General features: G+C 38.3%; 1 protein-coding gene across 4 annotated transcripts in view; it reads right to left on the bottom strand.

Annotated features, from left to right (window-relative positions):
• Positions 1-23,219, bottom strand: part of CRPPA (CDP-L-ribitol pyrophosphorylase A) — a 146,380-nt gene that overhangs the window by 33,240 nt on the left and 89,921 nt on the right. The window lies entirely within an intron of this gene.

Below are 23,219 nucleotides of genomic sequence, written 5' to 3'. Positions count from 1 at the left end.
AAACAGTGATTAAATGACAGCAAAATTTACTGATAAGGATATCATGTGTATGTGCATAAAACAGGTTAACAGATGAAGTCATTTATAGTAAGAATAATGTCAACTTTTGAATACAAGACCACCATTATTTCATAAGGATTTCTCTGTTAATATTTATTCCATGTCCAAGATCAGAATTGTTTGTGATAGCATTTAGGAGAGAAGGCAAACAGCTGACAGTTACAGATAAAGCATTAACACTGAGTTGATACAACCTCACAGCTAATCCCTAACAAACCCTATGTAATAATTTGATCTGACATATACAGAAAAATGCTTTAAAATAAAGGGGTTTTAAATATCTTTCTGTATAACATAAGGAGCTCTCAGTGTCTATTGTGGTGAAAGAGGTATGTGGATACAAAAGCTTTATTTAAAATCAGACAACCAGATTGACACAATCCACAAGAAAATCAGAATTACAAAACTAGACAACGAGAGAACAGCTCTTAACATAGTTAACTAAAATTCACTCCTACATCAGATGACAGGATCCAAAAATATATCATATTTAGACACAGATTCACAGAAGGGCTTTATGGCGTTCAGTAGATCTTGGACAGAAAAAGGGTGCTCAAGTCCAGAAATATAACTTTCAAAATCCAAGGACACCCGCAAGTCAAGTAGTTCACATGTTTTTGACAGCACGCTCCTGAGATACTCTGGTTTCAAAGCACCAAACTTCTAAAAAGCAGAATCACTAAACCTAAAATCTGCTAAATCTCTACATACTTTCTCTAAGTTGTCTGATTTACTCTACTCCAACATTAAATGCAAAAAAATGGACGAATCAGGAAGCCTGTTTCCTCTAGACCCCCTTTACAGGTATAAATGAACTTCTCCTTCCCTATAAAGTGATTCAGATCAGAAGCCTAATGCCTACAACTAGTTTAGATATTGTAGCTGGATGTCTTAATCAAGTGATTCTAATATGGAAAGGAATGATTTATTTTTTCAGATTCCACACAGAACTTTGCATTTGTTACAAAATCTCATTTAGCTGAGAAAAATTCTTGTGTGGGAGAGGGGCATTTTAAAAAATCTATTCTAAAGGCAGACGCAACCTGATATAATATATATAAGCAGCAAACCACCAAAACTAAGTCCCACAGATTCTTCTTTTTCATAAAAATTGCATTTAACCTGTCTGTGGTAATAAAAGAAAACTCATGAAATTATTACTTGAATAGTCTCTGAAAATAAAAGCAATATTTTGCAAAAAGTATTGTTCCATTAGAAAACTATATGTAATTCTATGCCTGCATTAGTTGTCTCTCATGCACAGAAAATTACAATAGAACTCGATAGATTTAAATTGCTATAAATGATACCTAACAAGAGGGAATTTTTTTTAATTTTACTTTTGAGTTGTAATAGCTCCTCACTCAAATAAGTTTGTATTTTCTGCCCACCTTTGTCTTGCATGTTTGTTCTCAATTTCCCATTTACTTAGTGTCTGGGTAAAAGGGCTACAGGTTAAGTAATATATTTTCTTAAAAATCTGTGATGAAGTATTTGTCTTCAATTTAATTTTTTTGTTTAGAAGCTTTGTATACTAGGCAAACATAAGGAAATTAGAACGCCAGGGTACTTGGTTAGATATTTCATGAAAAGATATTTCGGTGTAGCAAAGAAAGTTCTGCAACACAAAGTGATAAATTCAAATATACAGTGGTTTAATTTATTAAAAAATGAGAATTCTTAGAGGAAATTTTGTATTTTTACAATTATATTCTATTGTATTATTTTTACAACTTCCATAACTATAAATACGTAGAATATCTGTTAATTGAAAACACAGAACTGACTATTTATATCTAGTAAGAATTCAGCAGAATTTGAAATACCCCAATAATAGGATTAAGGATCTTGAAACTGGAAAAAGTTTCCTTTCCATTCTTCCTTGTGGTCAGTAATAGGGGTGGCACTGCACATTATAAGTCTCCATTTGCAGTATTTACTACACCAATTCCCCAAGATAAAGTAAGCCAAATAAACATGAACATTTAAGAGTCTAAACAACTAATTAGGCATAATTGAGATGAAAGGAGAAGTTCCATAAACTTCAGTGATAGTCAACATAATATTAATCTCATTTGCATTTGTTAAATGCCCAGATTTAATAAGTGGAGGACAGAGAACATCCAAAAAATGAAACATGCCTGCCAGATACTGTTGCTTAATTCATTGGAAGGTATACAGCGAAGCTACAGATGAATGACACATGCTGTATGTGCTTCACAGATACTGCTAGTTCACTTAAAAGTTCATTTTAACAAATGAACAAAAGAGCTCTAAAAATGTCAGCTGCATTATCTGTAACTGCGTGAGTTTATTGAGTCTATTCCCCAGTCATATCTATCACACCCACTCACTTAGGCAAATACAATTGTTAATGAAGAAATATTTTCTAGCTCAATCTACTCAACCCCTGCTACAAATCTGTATTCAACAGAGCACTTTCAAGTTGCCTGAAGTCGAGTTTTCAAATTGCATGCATACACACTGGAGGAAAGAAACTCCACTCTTCCTGTGCCATACCTTGGTTTCCCACACTTCAACGTTTGAATCATTTCTCAGTGAAGTTTTTTGCGTACTGCCACCTTGCTATACTCTGCTCTTAAATTGCTTTGTTTTAAAAAGTGCTTTTTTTTGACCAATCATACCAGGCAGCTGCTGTTATGTTTTTCCGGAAGGGCTATTTTCCCCAAAGGTCTAGAAAAATTTTTATGTAGGCAAGCGTTACAAAGTCTACCAGTCCTTAGAGTATAGTATTACTGAAGAAATACCTTCTTGCTTAAACTTGTATACATGTATACGTATGATTTCACTCACCCATGGATTATTGAGACTACTGAACAATATCAGTATATAAAATACACTGTACAAATATTTAAGACAAAACACATCTGTATACTAGCTATAATGTGAAGTAAAATCCAAGTACCAAATTTTTGTTTTCTTGGATATAAAACCGCATATGATGTTAATAAATATATTGATCATAGTTTTGTAAATGCACACGTATTTATAAAAAGGGATGCTTTAAGCAAATTTCTTGAACTAACAAACTTTTTTCTCTTTCACTGAAAAGCCTGTTTAGTGTAAGACTAAAATCTGTACAGAAATCTCCTCTTCTGTTTTATAGCATCTCTGCTTTTGAACAATTCAAACATGATAGTATATTTACCATAGCAACAAACTAATTTTTTAGACACAAGTAACTTTGTGAGAAAGCTCATCAACCATCAGAGAACAGGCTTTCTCACCATCTCTTGCTTGGTAATAATTATGGAAAGAACCCATCTATTGATTTTTCTGTGAATTCATAAGCTGTTTCAAATGGTAAACCTGCATGCTATAACATGTTCAGATGGTGGGATGAGAACCAACACATCTCTCTTTTACCATACTCAAGAGTTTCTTGTGGGTTTTCACTCTCTAATTTTGATTGTGGAATTTATTGAAAAAGCACTTTTCAAAAATAACTCTCTATCCCCATTTCTACTTTGTTCCTATGATTTGTATAGAACACAGTGGGATTTGCTTGTGCCGCCATTCAGAAGGACCTGGACAGGGTGAAGGATTGACCCAAGAGGAATCTCACAAAGTTCACAACAGAAGTCCTACAGCATGGAAAGAACAACCCCATGGAGCAGTACAGGCTGGGGACCGACTGGCTGGCAAGCAGCTTTGCAAAGGACTTTGAGGTCCTTGTGGACAAGAAGTTAAACAGGAGCCAGCAACATGCCCTCACAGCAAAGAAGGATGAACAGCCCCCTCAGATGAATTATGCAGAGCATCACCAGGAGCTTAAGGAAGGTGATCCTCCCCTGCTACTCAGCACTGATGAGGCCACATCTGGAGTGCTGCATCCAGTTCTGGGCTCCCCAGTACAACAAAGATATGGGCTTACCAAAATTAGTATACAGGCATACAAAGACGATTAAGGAAATGGAGCATCTTTCATATAAGGAGAGGCTGAGAGAGCTGGGACTCTTCAGCCTGAAGAAAGCTCAGGGGGGCCTTAGCATAGAAATAACTGATGGATGAGAATGAAGAGGAACTCTTCTCAGCAGTGACCACTGAAAGAACAAGAGACAATGGACACAAATTGAAGAAAAAACACGAAACTCAATCTGAACACAAGAAAATACCTTTTTTTTTTTTTTTTTTTTTTTCCACTGTGAAGGCGGTCAAACACTGGAAGAGTCTGGGCAGGGAGTCTGAACTCTCCATCCTTGGAGATGCTCAAAACATGGACATGGTCCTGTACAAGCCCACTGTAGCTGACTCCACTTGCGCAGGGCAGTTAGACTAAAAGATCTCAAGAGGTCTGTGGTGGTTTTGGCTGGGGTAGAGTTCATTTTCTTCATAGTAGTCAGTATGGGGCTATGTTTTGGATTTGTGCTGGGAACAGTGTTGACAATTCAGGGCTGCTTTTGTTATTGCTGAGCAGTGCTTACAGAGAGCCAAGGCCTTTTCTGCTCCTCACACCACCCCACCAATGAGTAGGCTGGGGGGGGGGCACAAGAAGTTGGGAGGGGACACAGATAGGACAGCTGCCCCCAACTGATCAAAGGGACATCCCATACCATATGACGTCATGCTCAGCATATAGAGCTGAGGGAAGAAGGAAGAAGCAGGGGGGGGACGTTTGGACTGATGGCGTTTGTCTTCCCAAGTCACCGTTACCCGTGATGGAGCCCTGCTCTCCTGGAGATGGCTGAGCTCCTGCCTACCCATGAGGAGTGGTGAATGAATTCCTTGTTTTGCTTTGCTTGCGCATATGGCTTTTGCTTTACTTATTAAACTGTCTTTGTCTCAACTCATGAGTTTTCTCACTTTTGCTCTTCTGATCCTCTCCCCCATCCCACTGGAGGGGAAGCAAGCAAGTGGCTGTTTGGGGCTTAGTTGCCAGCTGGGGATAAACCACGACAACGTTTCCCTTCCAACCTGACCAATTCTGTGATTCTGTGGCTTGGAACTACAGGAGGATCATTCCTGACAGTGCCGTAACAGGCATCAACCTGCAGGTATGACTGTCAACATTTACCAGAATATGAAGCAGAACAGGGGGCAAAAAGCCAGTACAAAAGCACAATGTATCTTATTATCACACTTTCTAAGCAGCATCACTCTCAGCTGTGTAATAGACCTCAGTGCACTAGGGAAATCACCACACATATATCCTCACTGTTCTCTTAACAAGTTACTTGCAATTAACTATCTCTTTTCTAATTTTTAGAACACTATTTTGCATACAGGTGTTAACTCTGACATTTCGTATCAAACACACTCCTGCTTAAATTGGAGTGTGTGTTTCAAAAATGTGGTATTTGCAGTGCAAGTAAGAGTATTGGTGGAGTATGTTGCTTAACAATCAGTCTTCAGGAATTTCATCTTATATTATCATAAAAAGATGTTAAAGTTTTACCTTTCCTGAAATAGTTGGGTAGTGTGCTTAACAGGGGCACAGTACTATTTTGTAAGGTATATGCACATTGCAGCACTAACTTAACATTCCAAAAGTAAATCTTGGTCTGGCTTTAAAACCAGTGTTATATCATTATAACAGTTTTCAGTTGATCATATACTGCTGCAAGAATGGAATCAAGCCCAAAGCCTCAAGTTTAGTGCTACAACTTGATGTGTTTTAAAACTCTGAGCAGTGCCCTCAAAATAACAGTATATGTCATGTTCAACTTCGATGGTAAAGTTAATGTACATATTGACACACTTCTGTTATAGCCTCACCCATGGAGTGCAGTCCCCGCCATCATGAGGCTTCAGCAAAACCTTCAACATGATAGACAGAAACAAAGTTTAAAAGGCATTTATGGAGTTCTTGTTTAACAAACGCCTGGTATAACACATTATTCCCAGATGAGGATTATAATCGTTCATCAAATCAGAAAGACACCAATAATTTGCCTGTGAGACAGGTATTTAAACTTAAAAGAAAAGCACATTATGAAGTCTGAGCATCAGAATCATCGAACAGACTGTATAAAACTGTACAAAGCTGCTATGTTAATACCACTTGGCTTTAACTTTCAGTGCATACTGCGATAAATTGCTTTTTTGTTAAGTGCATTCCCGTCACTTCCAATTTTAAAACTTTATCTGTTTAATAACCAAAATACTACTTAGTAGTAACAATGCTTGTTTCCACATTCTTTTCATCTTCACTCTACCAAAATGAATTGCCATGAAAAAAAAAAAACAGATGATGAACTTGTTCCTACCAAGAGAAGATCCTTATCTACACAAAATTTTTTAATTATGAACTCCATGAAACATTTCCTGTCACAGTTTGCTTAGCGCTCAATTTTAGGCACACAGTACCTTTACTACCTGCAGTGTTGTCCTCCTTGTAGCTACACTAGCAAGCACAACCCCAGATATCCGCTAGGAAACTTGAGTCTGTGTAGGCTGTTTGTCTCACTGTAAAAGTATGTGAACAGCATTGAAACACAGCCACCAGCTCCACTTTGGATCACGCTGCTCTTGGGTACGCTGCAGAATGGCTCAAATTACCACGCATATTCAGTGGAGAGTGCTTACTGCACTTGGGGATATGTCGGGAAGTATTTCTAATTATCAATATTTGAGCAATACTACCTGTTTGGGCCAGCCTGCTCAGGATATTTTCTTTTCATGAGGGACATGAGCAAAATAACATCTGGAGGTCTTTTACAGCCCCTACCCCTTTTTTTCAAAAAAAAAAAAAAAAGATTGTCTGACTTAATGATTCACTGTTGTAATTTTTCTAGTAACTGGCAACTTTCTGTTGCCAATTATTTAAATATCAAAATAATATATTTGCCTGAAGCAATAAAAAGCAATAAAAATAAGTTGGCAGTTATTACTTACATTATAAAATCTTGATCCACAGACTTCATCCAATTAGCAAAAGAATAAATTAGCTAAAAGGTATACTATGCAAAGTGTTTAATGCTGTTTTCATTTAGCTTATATTTGTGTTCAAGTTCAATAACAAGTAGTGAGAGTGACAGGGATCCATTTTGCTGATCCTGCCATTTGGCATAGGATCTCTTGGAAGAGTCACAGAACAAATGTTTAAGCACCAGATGCTGTCGAGGGAGACAGACTACTTCTGTGAGGGGCATGGAGGGTAAAAGAAGAGCCAGATGGGGGGCTCACTGGGCAGGAAGACATCTTCTCCAGCCTCTAGACTAGCAGCATCCAGGCGATTTAGGTTTTGCTTGACCAAACTACTCATTCCAGACTGCCTCTGCTCCATACCAGTAGCCAGAGGCATAACTGGAAACTTCTGGACAGGGGTAAGAAAATAAGGGAAATGAAGAAAGTTTAGAGTAAATAATAAAGCTAACAGGTAATTCCATTGCTGAATGAAGTAAGGGAAAGGGACTATTTGCTTACAAAAGGGATGTTGCTGCTGCAGATGAAAGTAAGGAAAAGATAATTATATGTACTGAAAAGACAAAAAGAGAGGGGAAGTTGCCTGGCAGGGAAGAAAGGCGGGGAGCTGTTGTAGAGAGAGGAGAGAGTTGCCTGCTGCTTTCCAGTGCAGGAGGGACAGACAGTTGAAGCTGAGGCACAGGAAGGCTTGGGTTAATATTCTAACACAAGGAACCCAAGAAAAGAATAGTTCCTGGGGTTTCCTAAATTCAGACTTCTTCACCAAGTAGGGCAGCACAGTAAGAGCAAATCAATACAATGATGCAGTTGCTGCTGAGCACCTTGCAATTACACAATACGCATTTTGGGGATTTTAGTTCAGACTAGTTCAAATCTGAGCCCCAGATCAAGTGTTCCCATTTCAGCAGTTCAAAGGAAAGCTATCCCATAAATCTGTCGTTTCCAAAGAGCAGATATTTCAATTGGATACTCTGGCAAGCACTTCATCATCCTTTTGTCTGTCACATGATAATGCTAGGAGACAGGGGCAGTGACATGCATCTCCCTTATAAGTCTCATATATGGAGTCAAGCCTTACTTCTGTTTCTCTTCCTGTTTCTGCTCTGTGTCTTCTGTCCTTGCTTACCCAAAAGTGCCACCATAAAACCATCAGGAGTTTCCTATCCATTCTTACCTTGCACCACTACTTTGTCAGTGACCAATATAGAAGGAGATGTGGCCCTACTCCTCTATCCGTGGTAGTTACTCTATGAGGATACCCCAGATGCACTGACTTCAGACCTCATGGAGGCACTTCAGACCGTGGAGGGAATGTCTTCTAGGAGTCTCTAGCACCACAGCTGCTTTGCCTTTAGTCTGACACCACCTGGAGTTGACAGAACCTCTGGATGGGATTGCATCATCCTGGGACATAGGATGAAGCATACAGCATGTGCAGAACTTTTGCACGCAGAGACAGTCAAAGATTTCTGCCATGAGCTGACATCATGATTTCACCACATTCATGATGAATTTCAGATGTCTATAATTGTGCTCAGTTACACTAGGCTAGCCTGGTGTGGGCAAAGTCATAATCGATATTGCTGGGGGCATTTTGCAAACCATATTCTTTGACCATAACTCTACAAGGAGAATATCCTTTTCTTATATGAGCAGTATGATATGATCAAGTCTTGAAACTAGAGACGTTCACACTACACATGAAAACTCCAGGTAAATTTGTACTTGAGGGACAGTGATCGCTGGCATCGAAGTCGATGGCAAAGACTATGAGGTTTTATTGGTCTGTGATGGTATGAGCAGAACATCTTGGCAGTATATTCTATATGCAACAGAGGTTCCCTTTGTTATACTAATGTTAAAACTCAACAAAAGAAAAAAAAAAAAAAAGAGACAAAACACCATTAATATACTTAACATTTGTCAACTATGCTAATACCAGTAGATTATTTTGGGTAGACCCACCTTGGACTCCATCCTCTATTATGCTCAAGTGTCAAAATAGCCTGAAAGCCATTTATATTTTGCCAGCTAAAACCAGCAATGAATAATTAAAAAGCTTCTCCTGGTGTATGAATAGAATTAGAATTAGAAATAGACTAGACTAGACTAGAATAGAATAGAATAGAATAATTTCAGTTAGAAGGGACCTACAAAGATCATCTAGTCCAACTGCCTGACCAATTCAGGGCTGATCAAGCTACAGAATGTCTCTTAAACACTGACAGCCCTGGGGCATCGACCACCTCTCTAGGAAACCCGTTCCAGTGTTTGACCACCCTCTCGGTAAAGAAACGCTTCCTAATGTCCAGTCTAAGCTTCCCCTGATGCCGCTTTGAACCGTACCCATGTGTTCTGTCACTGGATCCCAGGGAGAAGAGCTCAGCACCTCCCTCTCCACTTCCCCTCCTCAGGGAGCTGTAGAGAGCAATGAGGTCTCCCCTCAGCCCCCTCTTCTCCAAACTAGACAAGCCCAAAGTCTTTACCCACTCCTCATACGACATGCCTTCCTGCCCTTTCACCAGCTTTGTTGCCCTCCTTTGGATGCATTCAAGGACATTCATATCCCTCTTAAACCGTGGGGCCCAGAACTGCACACAGTACTCAAGGTGAGGCCACACCAACGCTGCATACAGCTGGATAATCCCCTTTTTTGACCGCCTGGTTATGCTGTGTTTGATGTATCCCAGGATGTGATTTGCCCTCTTGGCTGCCAGGGCACGCTGCTGACTCATGTTGAGCCTGCTGTCAACCAGCACCCCAGATCCCTTTCTGCAGGGCTGCTCTCCAGCCACTCCTCTCCCAGTTTATACTTGTGCCTGGCATTACTCTATCCTAGGTGCAGAATCTGGTATTTTGACTTGTTAAATTTCATCCCATTAATCATAGCCCAATGCTCCAATCTATCTAGATCCCTCTTCAAGGCATCCCATCCCCCAAAAGTCAACTGCACCTCCCAGTTTGGTATCATCAGCAAACTTGCTAATGGTGCATTCAACTCCTGCACCCAGACTGATGATAAATACATTGAACAGAACTGGCCCTAGAATGGAGCCCTGAGGAACACCACTGGTAACCTCAGGGTAGACAGATGTAGCCCCATTCACTACAACCTTTGAGCTCTGCTGTTCAGCCAGTTCTTCACCCAGCACACCATGAACCCGCTCATCCCACAGCTGGAGAACTTGTCCAGAAGGATGCTGTGAGGCACAGTATCAAAAGCCTTACTAAAATCCACAAAAACTACAAACACCACCTTCCCCTCAACCACTAGGCGGGCAACCTTATCACAGAAGGATATCAAATTAGTTAAACAGGACTTTCCCTTTCTGAACCCATGTTGACTGTGCCTGATGATTACATTATTCTTCAAATGCCTTTTACCAGTATTCAGTATAACATTCTTCACCTTTTTTCCAGGAACAGGTTACACTAACAGGTCTGTAAGTTCCCTAGGTCTTCTCTCATGTCCTTTTTGTAGATTGGAATAACACTGGCTAGCTTCCAGACATCAGGGACCTCCCCAGACTCCCAAGACCTTCAGTAGATGATCAGGCCCCATGGACTTGTGAACATTCAGCTGATACAGCTGGTCCCTTACAATTGCCACAAATGGAAAATCACCATTCCCACACTCATGGTCCTCCGAATAAGGGGACCATCTGAAACAACACTGGCCAGTTTCAACTCTAATTGAGCTTTGGCCTTTCAGGTCTTCTCCCTGCATATATGAACCATGGCTCTGTACTCTTCCTGTGAAGCCTGACCTCGCTTCCAGAGATCACACAATTTATTTTCCCTCCTGTGCTCCATGAAGAGTTCCCTGTTCAGCCAAGCTGGTCTTCTGCCCCGCATGCTTGACTTACGACACAGTGGAATTGCCTGCCCCTGTGCTTCTAAAAGGTGGTTCTTAAAAATTGACCATCACTCATGGACTCCTAAGCCCTCAAAAACAGATTCCCAGGATACTCTGCTATGATTCTTAAGGGAGAAGCTTCTTATTCTTGCAAGTTTTAGCAGACCTGCATATTTATTTTAATGGACTTGGGTTTTAAATTTTACTTTGCAATTCCGAAGAAATAAATAGCCCTGCCATTACTTTATTTCACCTTTATAATCTTGCATTTAAATGTTGTTATCATTAATAACGAACTCTCTATTGTCTTCCAAATTGAGAATTTTACTTTGCTAATCTCACGTTTTACAGTATTATCAATCAGTCTGCTAGCACAGCAAGCTTTTTCTTTTGAATAGGATATACCAGTAGCATTGCAGAACTTGGTTAATTGACACTGAAATTGTTTTTCCCTCAGCATCTCAGATAATTGGGTCTCCACTGAACATCTTCATCAGCCACTGAGAAATGCTTTTTAACATGCATACGCAGTGAAATATGATGAGTAGTCTGGCACAGTCATTTTCATAATTGAGTAGCTGTTAGGAATTCTATTTTCTTAAATAGAAGCATAAAACTGGAGGAAATCTCCACAGTCCTCTAATCCAAAATCTTGCTCCTGAGCTGCCCACAAACAAGATTACTGAAAAACCGAAGTACCATTACTATGGCAACACAGACCGTAACACTAACTAAACCCGGCTTGTCACAGCTAGACATGTAGACAAACCCTCCATTCTCCTAGATGGACTCCTAGGTTCCAGGCTCCCACCCAGCTTACGTTAAATTCAGCTTTCTTGAATGTAACTAACCAAAACCCACATTGTTTACATACACTTATGCATACCAGAATAAGGTACCAAAATAAGTTCTGAAATACTGCAGAATTAATTTGCATGCCACAAAGAGAATATATTTTAAAATAACAGTGTATTTTATAAAGACCATGATTGTGGAATATCAAAAGGATGGAATAAATCAAAATAATACAAGTGAAAAAACAAAAAACAAACAAAAAAAATCAAAGAAACATATTCAGCCTAAAGCTCAGCATGAGGTAGAACCTTTCCTCTATTTCAAGCTTAAGATGAAGAATTCCTCACCACTTTTTCTCTCTTTCAAATCTGATCCTGTGTGTTCACTCCTCCCAGATCTTCTTACACAAGATGACAGAGAGACTAAGATTTGTATCTCCAGATCTGGCCAGACACAGCATTCCCTAGAATGCGTTCCCCCACACAGAGCACAGCATCAGCGGTCCTGTTATCAATCACAGATGGAGAGAAAGAAATATAAATATGCTTGTTCTAAACCTGATAGCTTGCTGATACTTGAAAAGCGATAAATCACTCTACGAGTATCTCATAAATAGTGTTCACTTAGAATGAATATATATATATATATACTATATATATAGTATATATAAAGAGCTATGGCAGAAGACTGTTTACCTATCCCAGTGTATGGGAAGGAAAAACTAATAGAATGAACAGTTCAGAAACTCCGAGAGGCCCAAGAAACTTCAAAGCTATAAAACACTGTTGGAGAAAAATGAAGAATCACACTAAGATCTTGTGAACTAAAGCTGTGAATCCATATGCATTCCACTCCTCCGAGGATACTCGCCCCAGGCTACTATACTTCTGAAAGAGAGTGTCTGTGTAGAGATTTACAAATTAACTTCACTTATTTTCCAAAACTGCTATTCGTCATTGCATCGTATTTTCAGTGAGGGCAAAGAAGCTAAAATGCTTCAGCTGAAGCCACTAAGTATTTGCTAACTTGATACTGATGTCGATTCCAGGGTGGAGAAAAGCCCAGAAATTAAGCATCATGGTAGGCCAATTTCACAAGAATTTTGAAGAGAACACTATTTTCTGTCTGAATTTTAAAACTCCATTCTGCTACTTGAATTTTTACTAGACCTTTTTCTTCCTCTTTGCTTATATTAAAACCATTGCATCCTAGATTTTTCACTATTGAAAGATGCTGATAATCTCTAGCAAGTGAGAAAGATGGAATAACTAGAACATAATCTGCATGGGTGGCACTATTATTTATATCTGACAGTTGGAGCAAAAAAGAACAGTTTTGCAGTTGCTCACACTTTACCCTTCAATATGCCATGATGAACAGATACTGTTAACAGTAATAAAATATTTTATCCATCTAGGAAATAAGCATAGGTTAGAAAGTGAGATGTTCAATAGATTTAAAAAATAATACAAACACACCGTGTTTCTTCAATATAGTGTGCACTTGTAACTCCTGGTAGGCCTTGAGTGTTCCTGCACGCATGAGCATGCGTAAGAATGTCTTGTTTCAAAATAAACATTAGAATCTTGGGTAATAAATATGTAATTATCATCTGGATAATATCAGATGCCTAAAATCCTATTGCCTCTGAGTATAATTATGGTAATAAAAGTATTGCTGACTGATGAAGAAATGTACTATTTATGCTGCAGGGATTGCAAATCATCACTTTTTTATACTTAGTCAGTTAAAAACTCCAGTCTGCATTATAAAACTTCACTGGTATATAAAATAATTCACCTCTGGACTGCAGTGCTTAATCCTTCTGTCTGTATCCTTCTGTGTTATCTCTTTCCTATTATTTATATTATTGTCATGATAATAAATTCATCAATTCAAGATAACACTTGGTCTTTACTGGATAAAACATGTTTATATAAAATGCACGTTCATGTCCTAAATCACATCTTTAAGATATTTTTCATATGTAGTAAAACATTGTCTCAGTAGATTAGAGCAAATATTTCCAAACATGTCTACAAAGCACAACCCTCAGAAACCTCCTATCTTATTTTAAAATCATATCTTTAATCTTATTTTGCTCACTATATCCCTGGAGTGAATATTAAAAAGAAGGCCTATTTTACAGTTGCCAAGTGGGGATACATCATCTGAACTGCAAATTTCAATTTAAATGCTTTAGATCTTCTAGAAAGATTAAAAACGTGAGTAGTGTTTTCATCTATATTTATGAAGTCCTTATTGATAGAGTTTCCAAATTCTGTCAGTAGGGGTAGAAGAGCCTTCTCTCATTCAGAGATGATGTGGATATTGCAATGCCTTTCCTGTTCTCAGTGGAAGAGTTGTGGGCAGTGGTCTACATTCAATCGAGCCAGCTGATGATTAGTTTTACATTGTATCACTTTTTGAGAAAATAGAGAGGAAATATACTGTTCACTGTATCCATTTTCTATTTTAAAATGCAAAGATTCACTCAAATGTCAGAACTCCAATAATTAAGGTTTCTCTGTGCAGCCTATTTCAGGATACTTTTGCATAAAGCGTTTTTATACCATTATGATTATTCACTTTTTCGTCCCACAAGACCCATTGGGAACAGCACTGACAAGTGATGCAGACTACTAGGACTGGTAAAATGATAGTGGACCCCATGATCTACTCCACCTGTGCCATAAAAAGCCAAGCTCATTGCTGCTGCCCTGCCCCCAGCCTTTTTTCATTCCATCTCTGCAATATTCACTCCTGTCTTGACTTTTATCTACCCCTCCAATTAAAATGTCTGTTTACCCCTTATCCTCTCTTCTTGACACTAAGTGCCCAAGCTGAGGGGGATTGTGAGCACATGAAAATCATTCTACCCCATACCAACTATCACATATTGTACAACAGCATCAAATGGGTGCAATGAGCTGCAATGTGTTCCCTGGGAAAAAAATGGGAAAAAAACCAAAACAAAGCCTGTGTGGGGTCTATTCAAAGGCTTTGTGGAAGTGATAGCCATAGAGAAATCTGGAACCCAGAAACAATAAACCACGATGAGAACAGAGGAACGTCTGCAAATTTCAGGGCTGTAGCTTTCACTAGCATCCACAGTGTATGTACAGGAGAGAATGTTTATATAGCTGCATCACTTGGCTAAATCTGGATTAATGCTTACAGGAAAAAAGGAAAAGATATTCCTGATATTATGCTGATCCTCCCTACCAGGATGCATCTTTATCTTCCTCATTAAAGAAAAGTGGAAAAGAAGAATTTAAAATAAAATCTAGTACATTTACTGAATCTTCCAGTCCCAGTGTAGCTCATGGCTCATACTGGAAGGCATCTCCATCAGCACAGACTCTTACCAAGGGTCCCTATGAGGGGACAGAAGCTAGGACACTTCATAGTGGATGCATAGGAGGTGGTGATAATCTGATACAGAAGAAAGTATGCCTAATGAACATAAAACCAGGATTTTGCTCACTTTTTACAAAACACAATGTTAGGACAGGCTACAAGTATTTGCTAAGTGAACAAACCACCCAGCTCAAACCACACTGCATACAGTTAATCTGCTTTCATCTGCTAAGAGAACTATACAAATAACATTCCTTTCTTAACTGGAGAGCTATCTTTATGCATAGCCAAGAGTTTTTCCTAATCTTAGTCAACAAAAGCATCCTATGCTGAAGTGAGAAAGCTTTTGGTCAGTTTTACATTAATCTTGTACTTAACCTTATTTTACCAAATAAAGTCAAATCCTATAGATAACAAATTTAGACTAAACACAATGTGTAAGGATACAAATTTGCTTATGGTGCTCACTAAAGTCTGTGGAAATAATAATCATACTCCTACCAATGATAAAATCATAGTAACAAAAAGAGCCCATTGGACCAGTACCACAGGAGTGTACTAGCCAAGACTAATTAACACCAAAGCACTCTCTGAGCTATTTTGCCCAATGTTCCCATCCCAAGTGAATCTGATCTTTCACATGCTTAATTATCCTGGCAAGTACTATCTTAAACACAGCTATACTGCTTCTAGAAAACACTTCTTACTTGCAGCTCTTACATATCTACAGCATGTGGGTAACCCCCCCCCCCCCCCCCACTCTCAGTTTGAGAAACACTCATATAAGCATTCTGGATAATTCCTTGCACATCTTCCAGTATCTATATCAAATATGGAATATTGATAGAGAAACTCTGAAAAAACACTTTGAAGGTTTCACCAGCACTACTACTTTTTTAGGAAAAACTCTTACTTTAAAATAAATTTCCTGTTCCATTTTTTTCTGTGAAGACAAAACTATCTTAAGTCTGCCCTGTTGCAGCACTTTAGTCTGTGATGGCCTTTGATCTGAGGTAAGAGTGAAGATCATTTTCAAAAGGCAACATAAAGAAAGATCTTGACTTAGGAAATAAGATGTAACTGAACATTAGTGTCATTTGGGCAGACAACTGGAGCGGGAAAAAGGTTGCTTCTCAATAATAACCCTGAACATTTCTGTATGTCTGTGTGTCTGAAAAGATATTGCTCATGTCCCACTTAATCAAGAATACGTAGGCTGTAATTAGGCACTGAGCCAGTGAGCCTCCAAGCAGTTTCTCTTAATGCTGTAATATTAATTAGTATAAAATATGTCCTTGCTGAACAGAAGGGAAGAACAGCCTAATTCATACCAGAAATAATTAGAAGAGGAAAAATATCCAGAGCTAACTACGTAACATTTTTTGCCAAGTAGTGAAAAGCTGAGATAGGTATACAAAACAAATACGTGTTTCAGATGAGCTATATCAAGTCACCTATGCAAGATGGATAAAGGTACTAAAACCAACACAGAAGGAATGCAAAGACAATATTCGCTTAAAGGAATAATCCTGCATGTAGAGTGGAGGAGGCTGGATGACCATTTTTCCATCTCTAATTTCTAACTTTCTGTGTATGAAGAAGAAGAAATGTTCAGCACTGAACATTCAAATCCATTTTTTTCAGAAATAGACCCCAGTTTCAAGCTCTTACAGAGTTACAAAGAGCTGTTGGCATACGAAATCATATCTGCTCTTTCACTAGACATATAAGCTCTGTTAACAAAAAGCATTCACTACAGCTGACAGATCTACAAACTTGCATGCCTTCGCTATTCCTCTGTCTGACACACAACCTGACTATGAAAAGCTCCGTTAGAATACTTAGAAACTTTTAGCAGCTACTTTCTTACACTGCTGAATTTTATCCCCACTGCCATTCTTGGGATGAACTATTTCAGCAAACAGATTATATTGTTTAGGAAAATTAATTTCTCCAAGTGACAGAAAGCCATCTTTTTTCAATTCATGCCTGCAAAAGTGGGGGGGCAAAGTATCTTGCAGAAAAACTGACCAGTCAGAGAAAGGTGGAATTAAGGAAAATGAGGAAATCATCTGAGTTCACTAGGCTGAATGTTCAATAAGCTCTAGAAAAAACATATTTAATATTTGCTGGATGATTCTAGGTAGTGAAATGAACTTCTCAATCATCGGGGGAAAAAAACCCACAACCTAAACATCGTCACCTAAGCTTTCAGTATAATGTTAAAAAGCTAAGAAGCTGCACCTACTAGTAGGTTAATCAGCAAAATCTTCTATCAACTGGATGTAACAAATGCACGGTTAGCTGTTATTTAGGTACACACAGGTAACTACTTAAAATTTGGTTTGGAGTAAACTTTAGTAAGTGGAATTTTGACAAACACACATGTTTAATTCAAAAGCTCCTAAACAGTGCAGTAAATCACCCCAAAACATTTTGAAGCTTTATAAACAAAGCAGACTCATCTCCTCTCTGAAAGATTCAGAAACAGGAAATGCGGAAGACATCAAACCTGCCTGGCCAAAGATGAAGAAGTGTGGAATCTCTGAAGTGACCCACAGCCTTACGTGGATCTCCCATGATGATCGACCTAAAACCTGCTCTGTTAAGAGTTTCATTTACTTCACCCTCTCCTGTGGGATCAAACAACCATATACAAATTTACTAGATTGTACATATAGCATTAATAATCTGTCTTAACTACCTTTGTGTTCCTGAAAATGTACATGTGATAAAGTATTTGCTGGTACCCTAGAATTCTCCTAAAGATGCATTTGCAGGACAGCATAACAAAATGAACAAGCAGTTTGGGACAATATACATCAAAAATTCTTTCCTATCCTAAAATATCTCACATCTCAGATCCCCATTCCATAATGAGATTCTAATAATATTACTTTTTTCTTTTTGATGGATAACATAATGCTTAAAGAATGTTTTCAGCATACAATATTTTATCTATAACATAGTATGCTCCTCTTACATAATTTGAAAATACTCTGAATTCAAACTTTTTACTGGAAACTGTTTCCGTTCAAATTTTCAGGTAACTAGACCCTTCATACCAACCACTGTTGAACAGGTTCTAAAAAAATCATAATCAGCAAGCTTTATCTGCACTAGAATGCATTTATTTGAACCTCAATATTTCAATCTCTTTGCAGGAATGTAACTATTTTAGGCCATAATCATTTCAGTGTGTTAATTATTCGTCAGGAAGCAAAATAACAGTTACATTCCTGTCTAACATAAGCATCTGGAGCATTTTATGGATGGTTTTAAAAATCCAGGAAGAAAATGTAAACTCTGAAACATCAATAAATTTGCTTCAGTTTTTCTTCTGCCCAAACACAAAGTACCCAGGGCAGACTCCTCCTCGGCCACTGCCACTACTTTTAGAAACAGAATTCAGGATGTTTCATCTCTACTCTGGGTAACTGCATTATATTGTTTCCAGTTATCCCATACTTTATATAACAAGGATTTAAATCTCCAAAAGCTATGTCACTATGTAACATATACATCTAATAAAGAAGGAGAGAAAATGTTTTAATTAAAATTTCTTATCTACAGAACAAGGAAAAGGGCACATAACCAGGAGCCAGCACAAGAAATGGAGCTTCACCCTGACCCAGACAGGGTGGTCCTTGAAAGAAGTAATTTACTTTTTACAGAAGGAACTAACACCCCCTCTTCCTCCAACAGCAGAATCAAGAGGGAGGAAGGTTACTCTCAACTTCAGAGGAAAAGGCACATGCTGTCCCTTTTGATAACACCAATAATTTTGGTTCATAAACTCCATGAGCTCGTAACGATAGTTATGCCATAATTCCACTGACTAATCTTTGTGCCTTGAACACTGCAAGCACAGAACACGCTTTGAGGACAAAAAACAAAAGCTGAACTATGGAACTGGTATCTGAGCTAGTCAAAGGAAAGCTCTGCAGCCATTTTACACCATTTTGGATAATGAAAGATCTCACAGGACAGTGAGAAGCTTCAAAGATTGCACAGTTCAGGGAGTGAGCAGACATAAAAGTTCATGTGTAGTTAGCCTTACAAACTGTACTTCAAACCTACTGTCATTTAAGTAGAGATCATACATTATCTCCGTCTCTCAGATGTTTTGCTAAAAATTTTGCCTACAAAATTCAACACTTTGATAAATTTAAGCACAGAACACTGGAATTAAATACACAAGTGAGAGATAACTTGAACACCTATCTGTGTAAGAATGGAAAAACTGAGTCAGGGAAAAAGTTGAAGACAGAGGCTCTGACAAAAATGAGCATTCATACTGCTGCCAGTACCACACAGGTTGAATCAAACTCAAATGTAAACAATCCCATTTTTTAAAAGATTCTGCTTGGTGGAAACTTCAGAGATCAAAACAGTTATAAATCAAGCAGATTTATTTAAGCACATTGTGAAGTAATGGGCTCTGCCTCCCAATAGAAAGTATTACTTTTCTGAGCTGGTGGGAAGTTACACTGTAAGGCTTGGAATATAGTTAAAATATTATTTAGGAAGATGAATAAAAAATGGCTTAGGAAAACCACAGCTCAAAGAATGTTTTGAAATCAAATATAATTAGTTCAGACTGTGAATGCTGGAAATTCTATAATGGTGACATTTTCCACCTTTTTTTAAATCCAAGCATACGATAGGAAAATAACTTTCAGAAAATACTTCACAACCCATGGAGGTTTCCTATGATCTACAAGTCCTTCTCTGAATGACAGTATTTTTTAAATAAAATATAAACATACCTCATTCTACCTCTGTTAATCCTGAATTCATGCATTTCCACGTCTTGAGAGAATTTCCACAGTAGTTTAATCTAACTTCAAACGCTATGCATCTCACAGTCTTGATATGAACATAACTTCATACCCAGATGTTCCAAAACATATTTAGGTGAATGCCAGAAGAAATGCTTAGAGACTTAACATTCGTGAGATGAAGTTGCCACAAGATTTGCTTCTGTTCTCTTTAAACGTTAAAAAGTTGCTCTCAGCAACCAGAAGCAAGCAGCAGAACGTACTCAGAGATTGTTCTGGCCTTACCCTTGGGGAAGAGAAACAACGCATTTACTGGCTGTAAGTGAATTTGTTTGCTTGGTGGTTGACTGGATTAGATACTGCTGGCAGCAAGGTCTGTGAGCTGCTTTGTGCAAATATGGGTAAACAATGCTGAAGGAGCAAGGGCGTATTTGCACCTTTGAATGCAGTGACTGAATAGATAGCATGAGGCAAATGGCTAGATGAGAAACCATGGCTGACACGGGCACGAGAGCATGCTAGGAGTTGTTGATAAGACATCAGGGGAGCTTGCATGAGAATGTTCTCTCATCATTTCTCTATAAAGACAGAGATATACAGGAAATGGAAACAATACATAGTGAAAAGAAAAACACACTGAAGCTGAAAGATAGTACAGTACGCATGAAATACGTTGTGCTAGAAATCTCAGAATGGAAGACTCAGCTACAGCATGAGGTTGTGGCTGAAGAAAGAAGAAAAAAACTGTCCTGGCGAGAGAAAATTTGCAAACATCTGATGAATAACAAATCCAGGGTGACAGGCCACAACAGGAGCAGAAAGATCCACAGAAGCATAGGACAATAAAGACAATGCAGAAAAAGAAAAAGGGTAATAGAAGAGAAACAGAACTGAAGGATTGGTTTCCTGTTCCAGTAAACAGAAAAGAAACAGGTCAAAATATAAGAAATCTTGCAACAAGAACCAGGTCATGCAGCTAGACCTACAGGAAAAGTCAAGATCCTGGCTTCTGAAAAAGCCAGGATCAAAAGCCAAGAAAGAAGAGGGCAACATCCAGACTGAGGGAGAAAACAGAAGACAGAACAAACTGCAGATGAGGGAGTGGGGAAGAGAGAGTAAGGAAATCAAACCAACACAAGAAAAAACAATGGTTTGTATTGTATTTCGAATTTAGGATACAGATCTGTCACAGAATGGATCAAAGCTAAGGAAAAGAGCCTGGATTACATATACTGAATATAAAATGACAAAGGGACAGAAATGAAAACTACGTAATGAAAAACTGAGGAAAGTTATTAAAAGGAAAGTAAATGAGCAGCTAAGAGAATTAAATGCTCACAGAAAATATGGAAGCTCCTAAGGGTGACCATACTGAAAGCACCAAGCCAATGAATGCTGCCTGGGGGGCCTGGGGGGAAGGCTCAAGGAAGGGCAGGAAGAGGGTGGTATGGATAAACAGCAGGATAAGGGAGGCTGTAAGAACAAGAAGGCATCCTTCAAAAATATGGAGACATGCCCAGATAGAAAAAATAGAGAGAATCATAAATTTTGGCATAGTAAATCTAAAAACACAGTAAGGCAAACAAACAAAAAAAAAAAGGTTTTGAGGAACAACTAGCAAAAAGATTCAACACCAATAATAAATCTTTCCTCACAGACATCAGAAGCAGGAAGTCTGCCAGAGAGTCTGTAGGGCCCACTAATGATCAATGTGTACAGTGAGCACTCAGGAAAGACACAGCTATTGCTATAGGGAAACTAAATTAATTCTTTGAATTGGTGTGGGGAAATTCACATGCTGGATGCCCTCTTTGTTAACGGCCAAATAACCTGTAAAATTGCAGTTACTGTAGAAGAGGTATGGAAGAAATTAAAGAGAGGAATGTAACAAATCCTCAGGACTATATGGCATTTACCCAACAGTTCTGAAGCTCAGTTCCTAACAGTGGTGCATAATCTCTAGTTTAGAAATTGCCTTAGTAGGCATGACTGGTGGTAGTAATTGCCAATTTAAAACAAGAAAAGTCTGGAAAGATACAAAGAACTACAGAATAGAAAGATGTAAGCCTGTTTCAGGCAATTTAACAAAAAATTAACTACTGGATAGTAATAGCGGACAGCAAGTTAAAGATGATGGTAGAGGCAACATGTCTTTGTTTTGAAGTTTACTTTACAATCTTACTGGATTTCTTCAAAGGAGTGTGTGACACTTGATTGAATTTACTGGGATCTCCAAGACTTTCAACAAAATCCTTTTCCAAAGGTTTTTAAGAAAACTAAGGTGCCATGATGTAAGATGGAAGTCCTGACGTGGATACATACTTGCTCAAAAAACAGAGTGGAGAAGGTAGGAGTAAATGGTCAGGTCTCAGAACAGAACCTGCATAGTTCAGGTGGGATCTGGTATAGGATCTACATTGTTCAACACATTCATAAACGAACTGGAAAAATGAGTAAGCAATAATATGAGTTTGCTTATGATACAAAGTTCATTAGGGTAGGGCTCACTGAAATGAAATGCAGAAAGACTATTATAAATTGAGTAGGCAGTAAAATGATAAATTAAATTTAATATAGATTAATATATAATGCATGTGTATTTCGCATTTTAAATTATGGGATCTCAGCAGACTATTATTACTCAGAAGCAAGAGCTTGTGATTAGGACACCATTTGGTGAAGAACCATCTCTCTTTTTTTGTTTTCCAGTCTATGCAATTGTTCGTTAGGGGACACAGTGGATACTAAAAGTCTACAGGGACCTCAGGGGACTAGATAAGAACATGCAACAGAAATCTATTAAAGGCTAACACTTCCATAGAAAACAGCTCTGGCTCAGGAAATACTTAAGTTAATGATAACTGAGTATAGGGAGAGAATTAGGGATGTCATATATGCTTGCCCTGATCTGATTATTTCCTAGACATCTCCTTACAGCTACTGTTGGACACAGGATAATGGCCTAAACAAACTTCTGATCGGATCCATGATGGTCATCTTTGATGGCAATATACTGTAGCATAATAAAAGCCCACCCAAGAAAGAAACCCAAACCTGGGATGGATCATGACAGGTACTTCCAGATAAGATGGGTAAGTGACATACTTGTACAAATTTCAAACAGGTTCAAGTGCACAAAGGACAGACAGGCTATTACACAAAGGGAGGATGGAAGAGCTTGAATTCTTTATTCTATAGGAATAAGTTTAAGAAGGATATGACCGCACTGTGAACGCAGAGAGATAAAAGACAACTGGTCTTCCAGTAAGAATGCGGGATGCAGAAAAACCTAACTCATTTTGGAAGAGCTCTTGACTGATTAATGAAATGAATGCAAGACTAGGAAGCAAGACTCAACTCAGTGTCAGACACTCTTCCAGTTCTGTTTTCTTAATGCTATAGCTTTAGCAATTTTTAACTGCATTTTTTAATGTAACAGGTTATATTAGTGTTGCTAGATGTATTAAAAGAAGCATTCTTAA

The sequence above is a fragment of the Strix uralensis genome, chromosome 1, assembly GCF_047716275.1.
Source record: "Strix uralensis isolate ZFMK-TIS-50842 chromosome 1, bStrUra1, whole genome shotgun sequence".
NCBI lineage: Eukaryota > Metazoa > Chordata > Aves > Strigiformes > Strigidae > Strix > Strix uralensis.
Note: the sequence above shows the minus strand (reverse complement) of the source record. Positions and strands in the feature narration are given on the sequence as shown.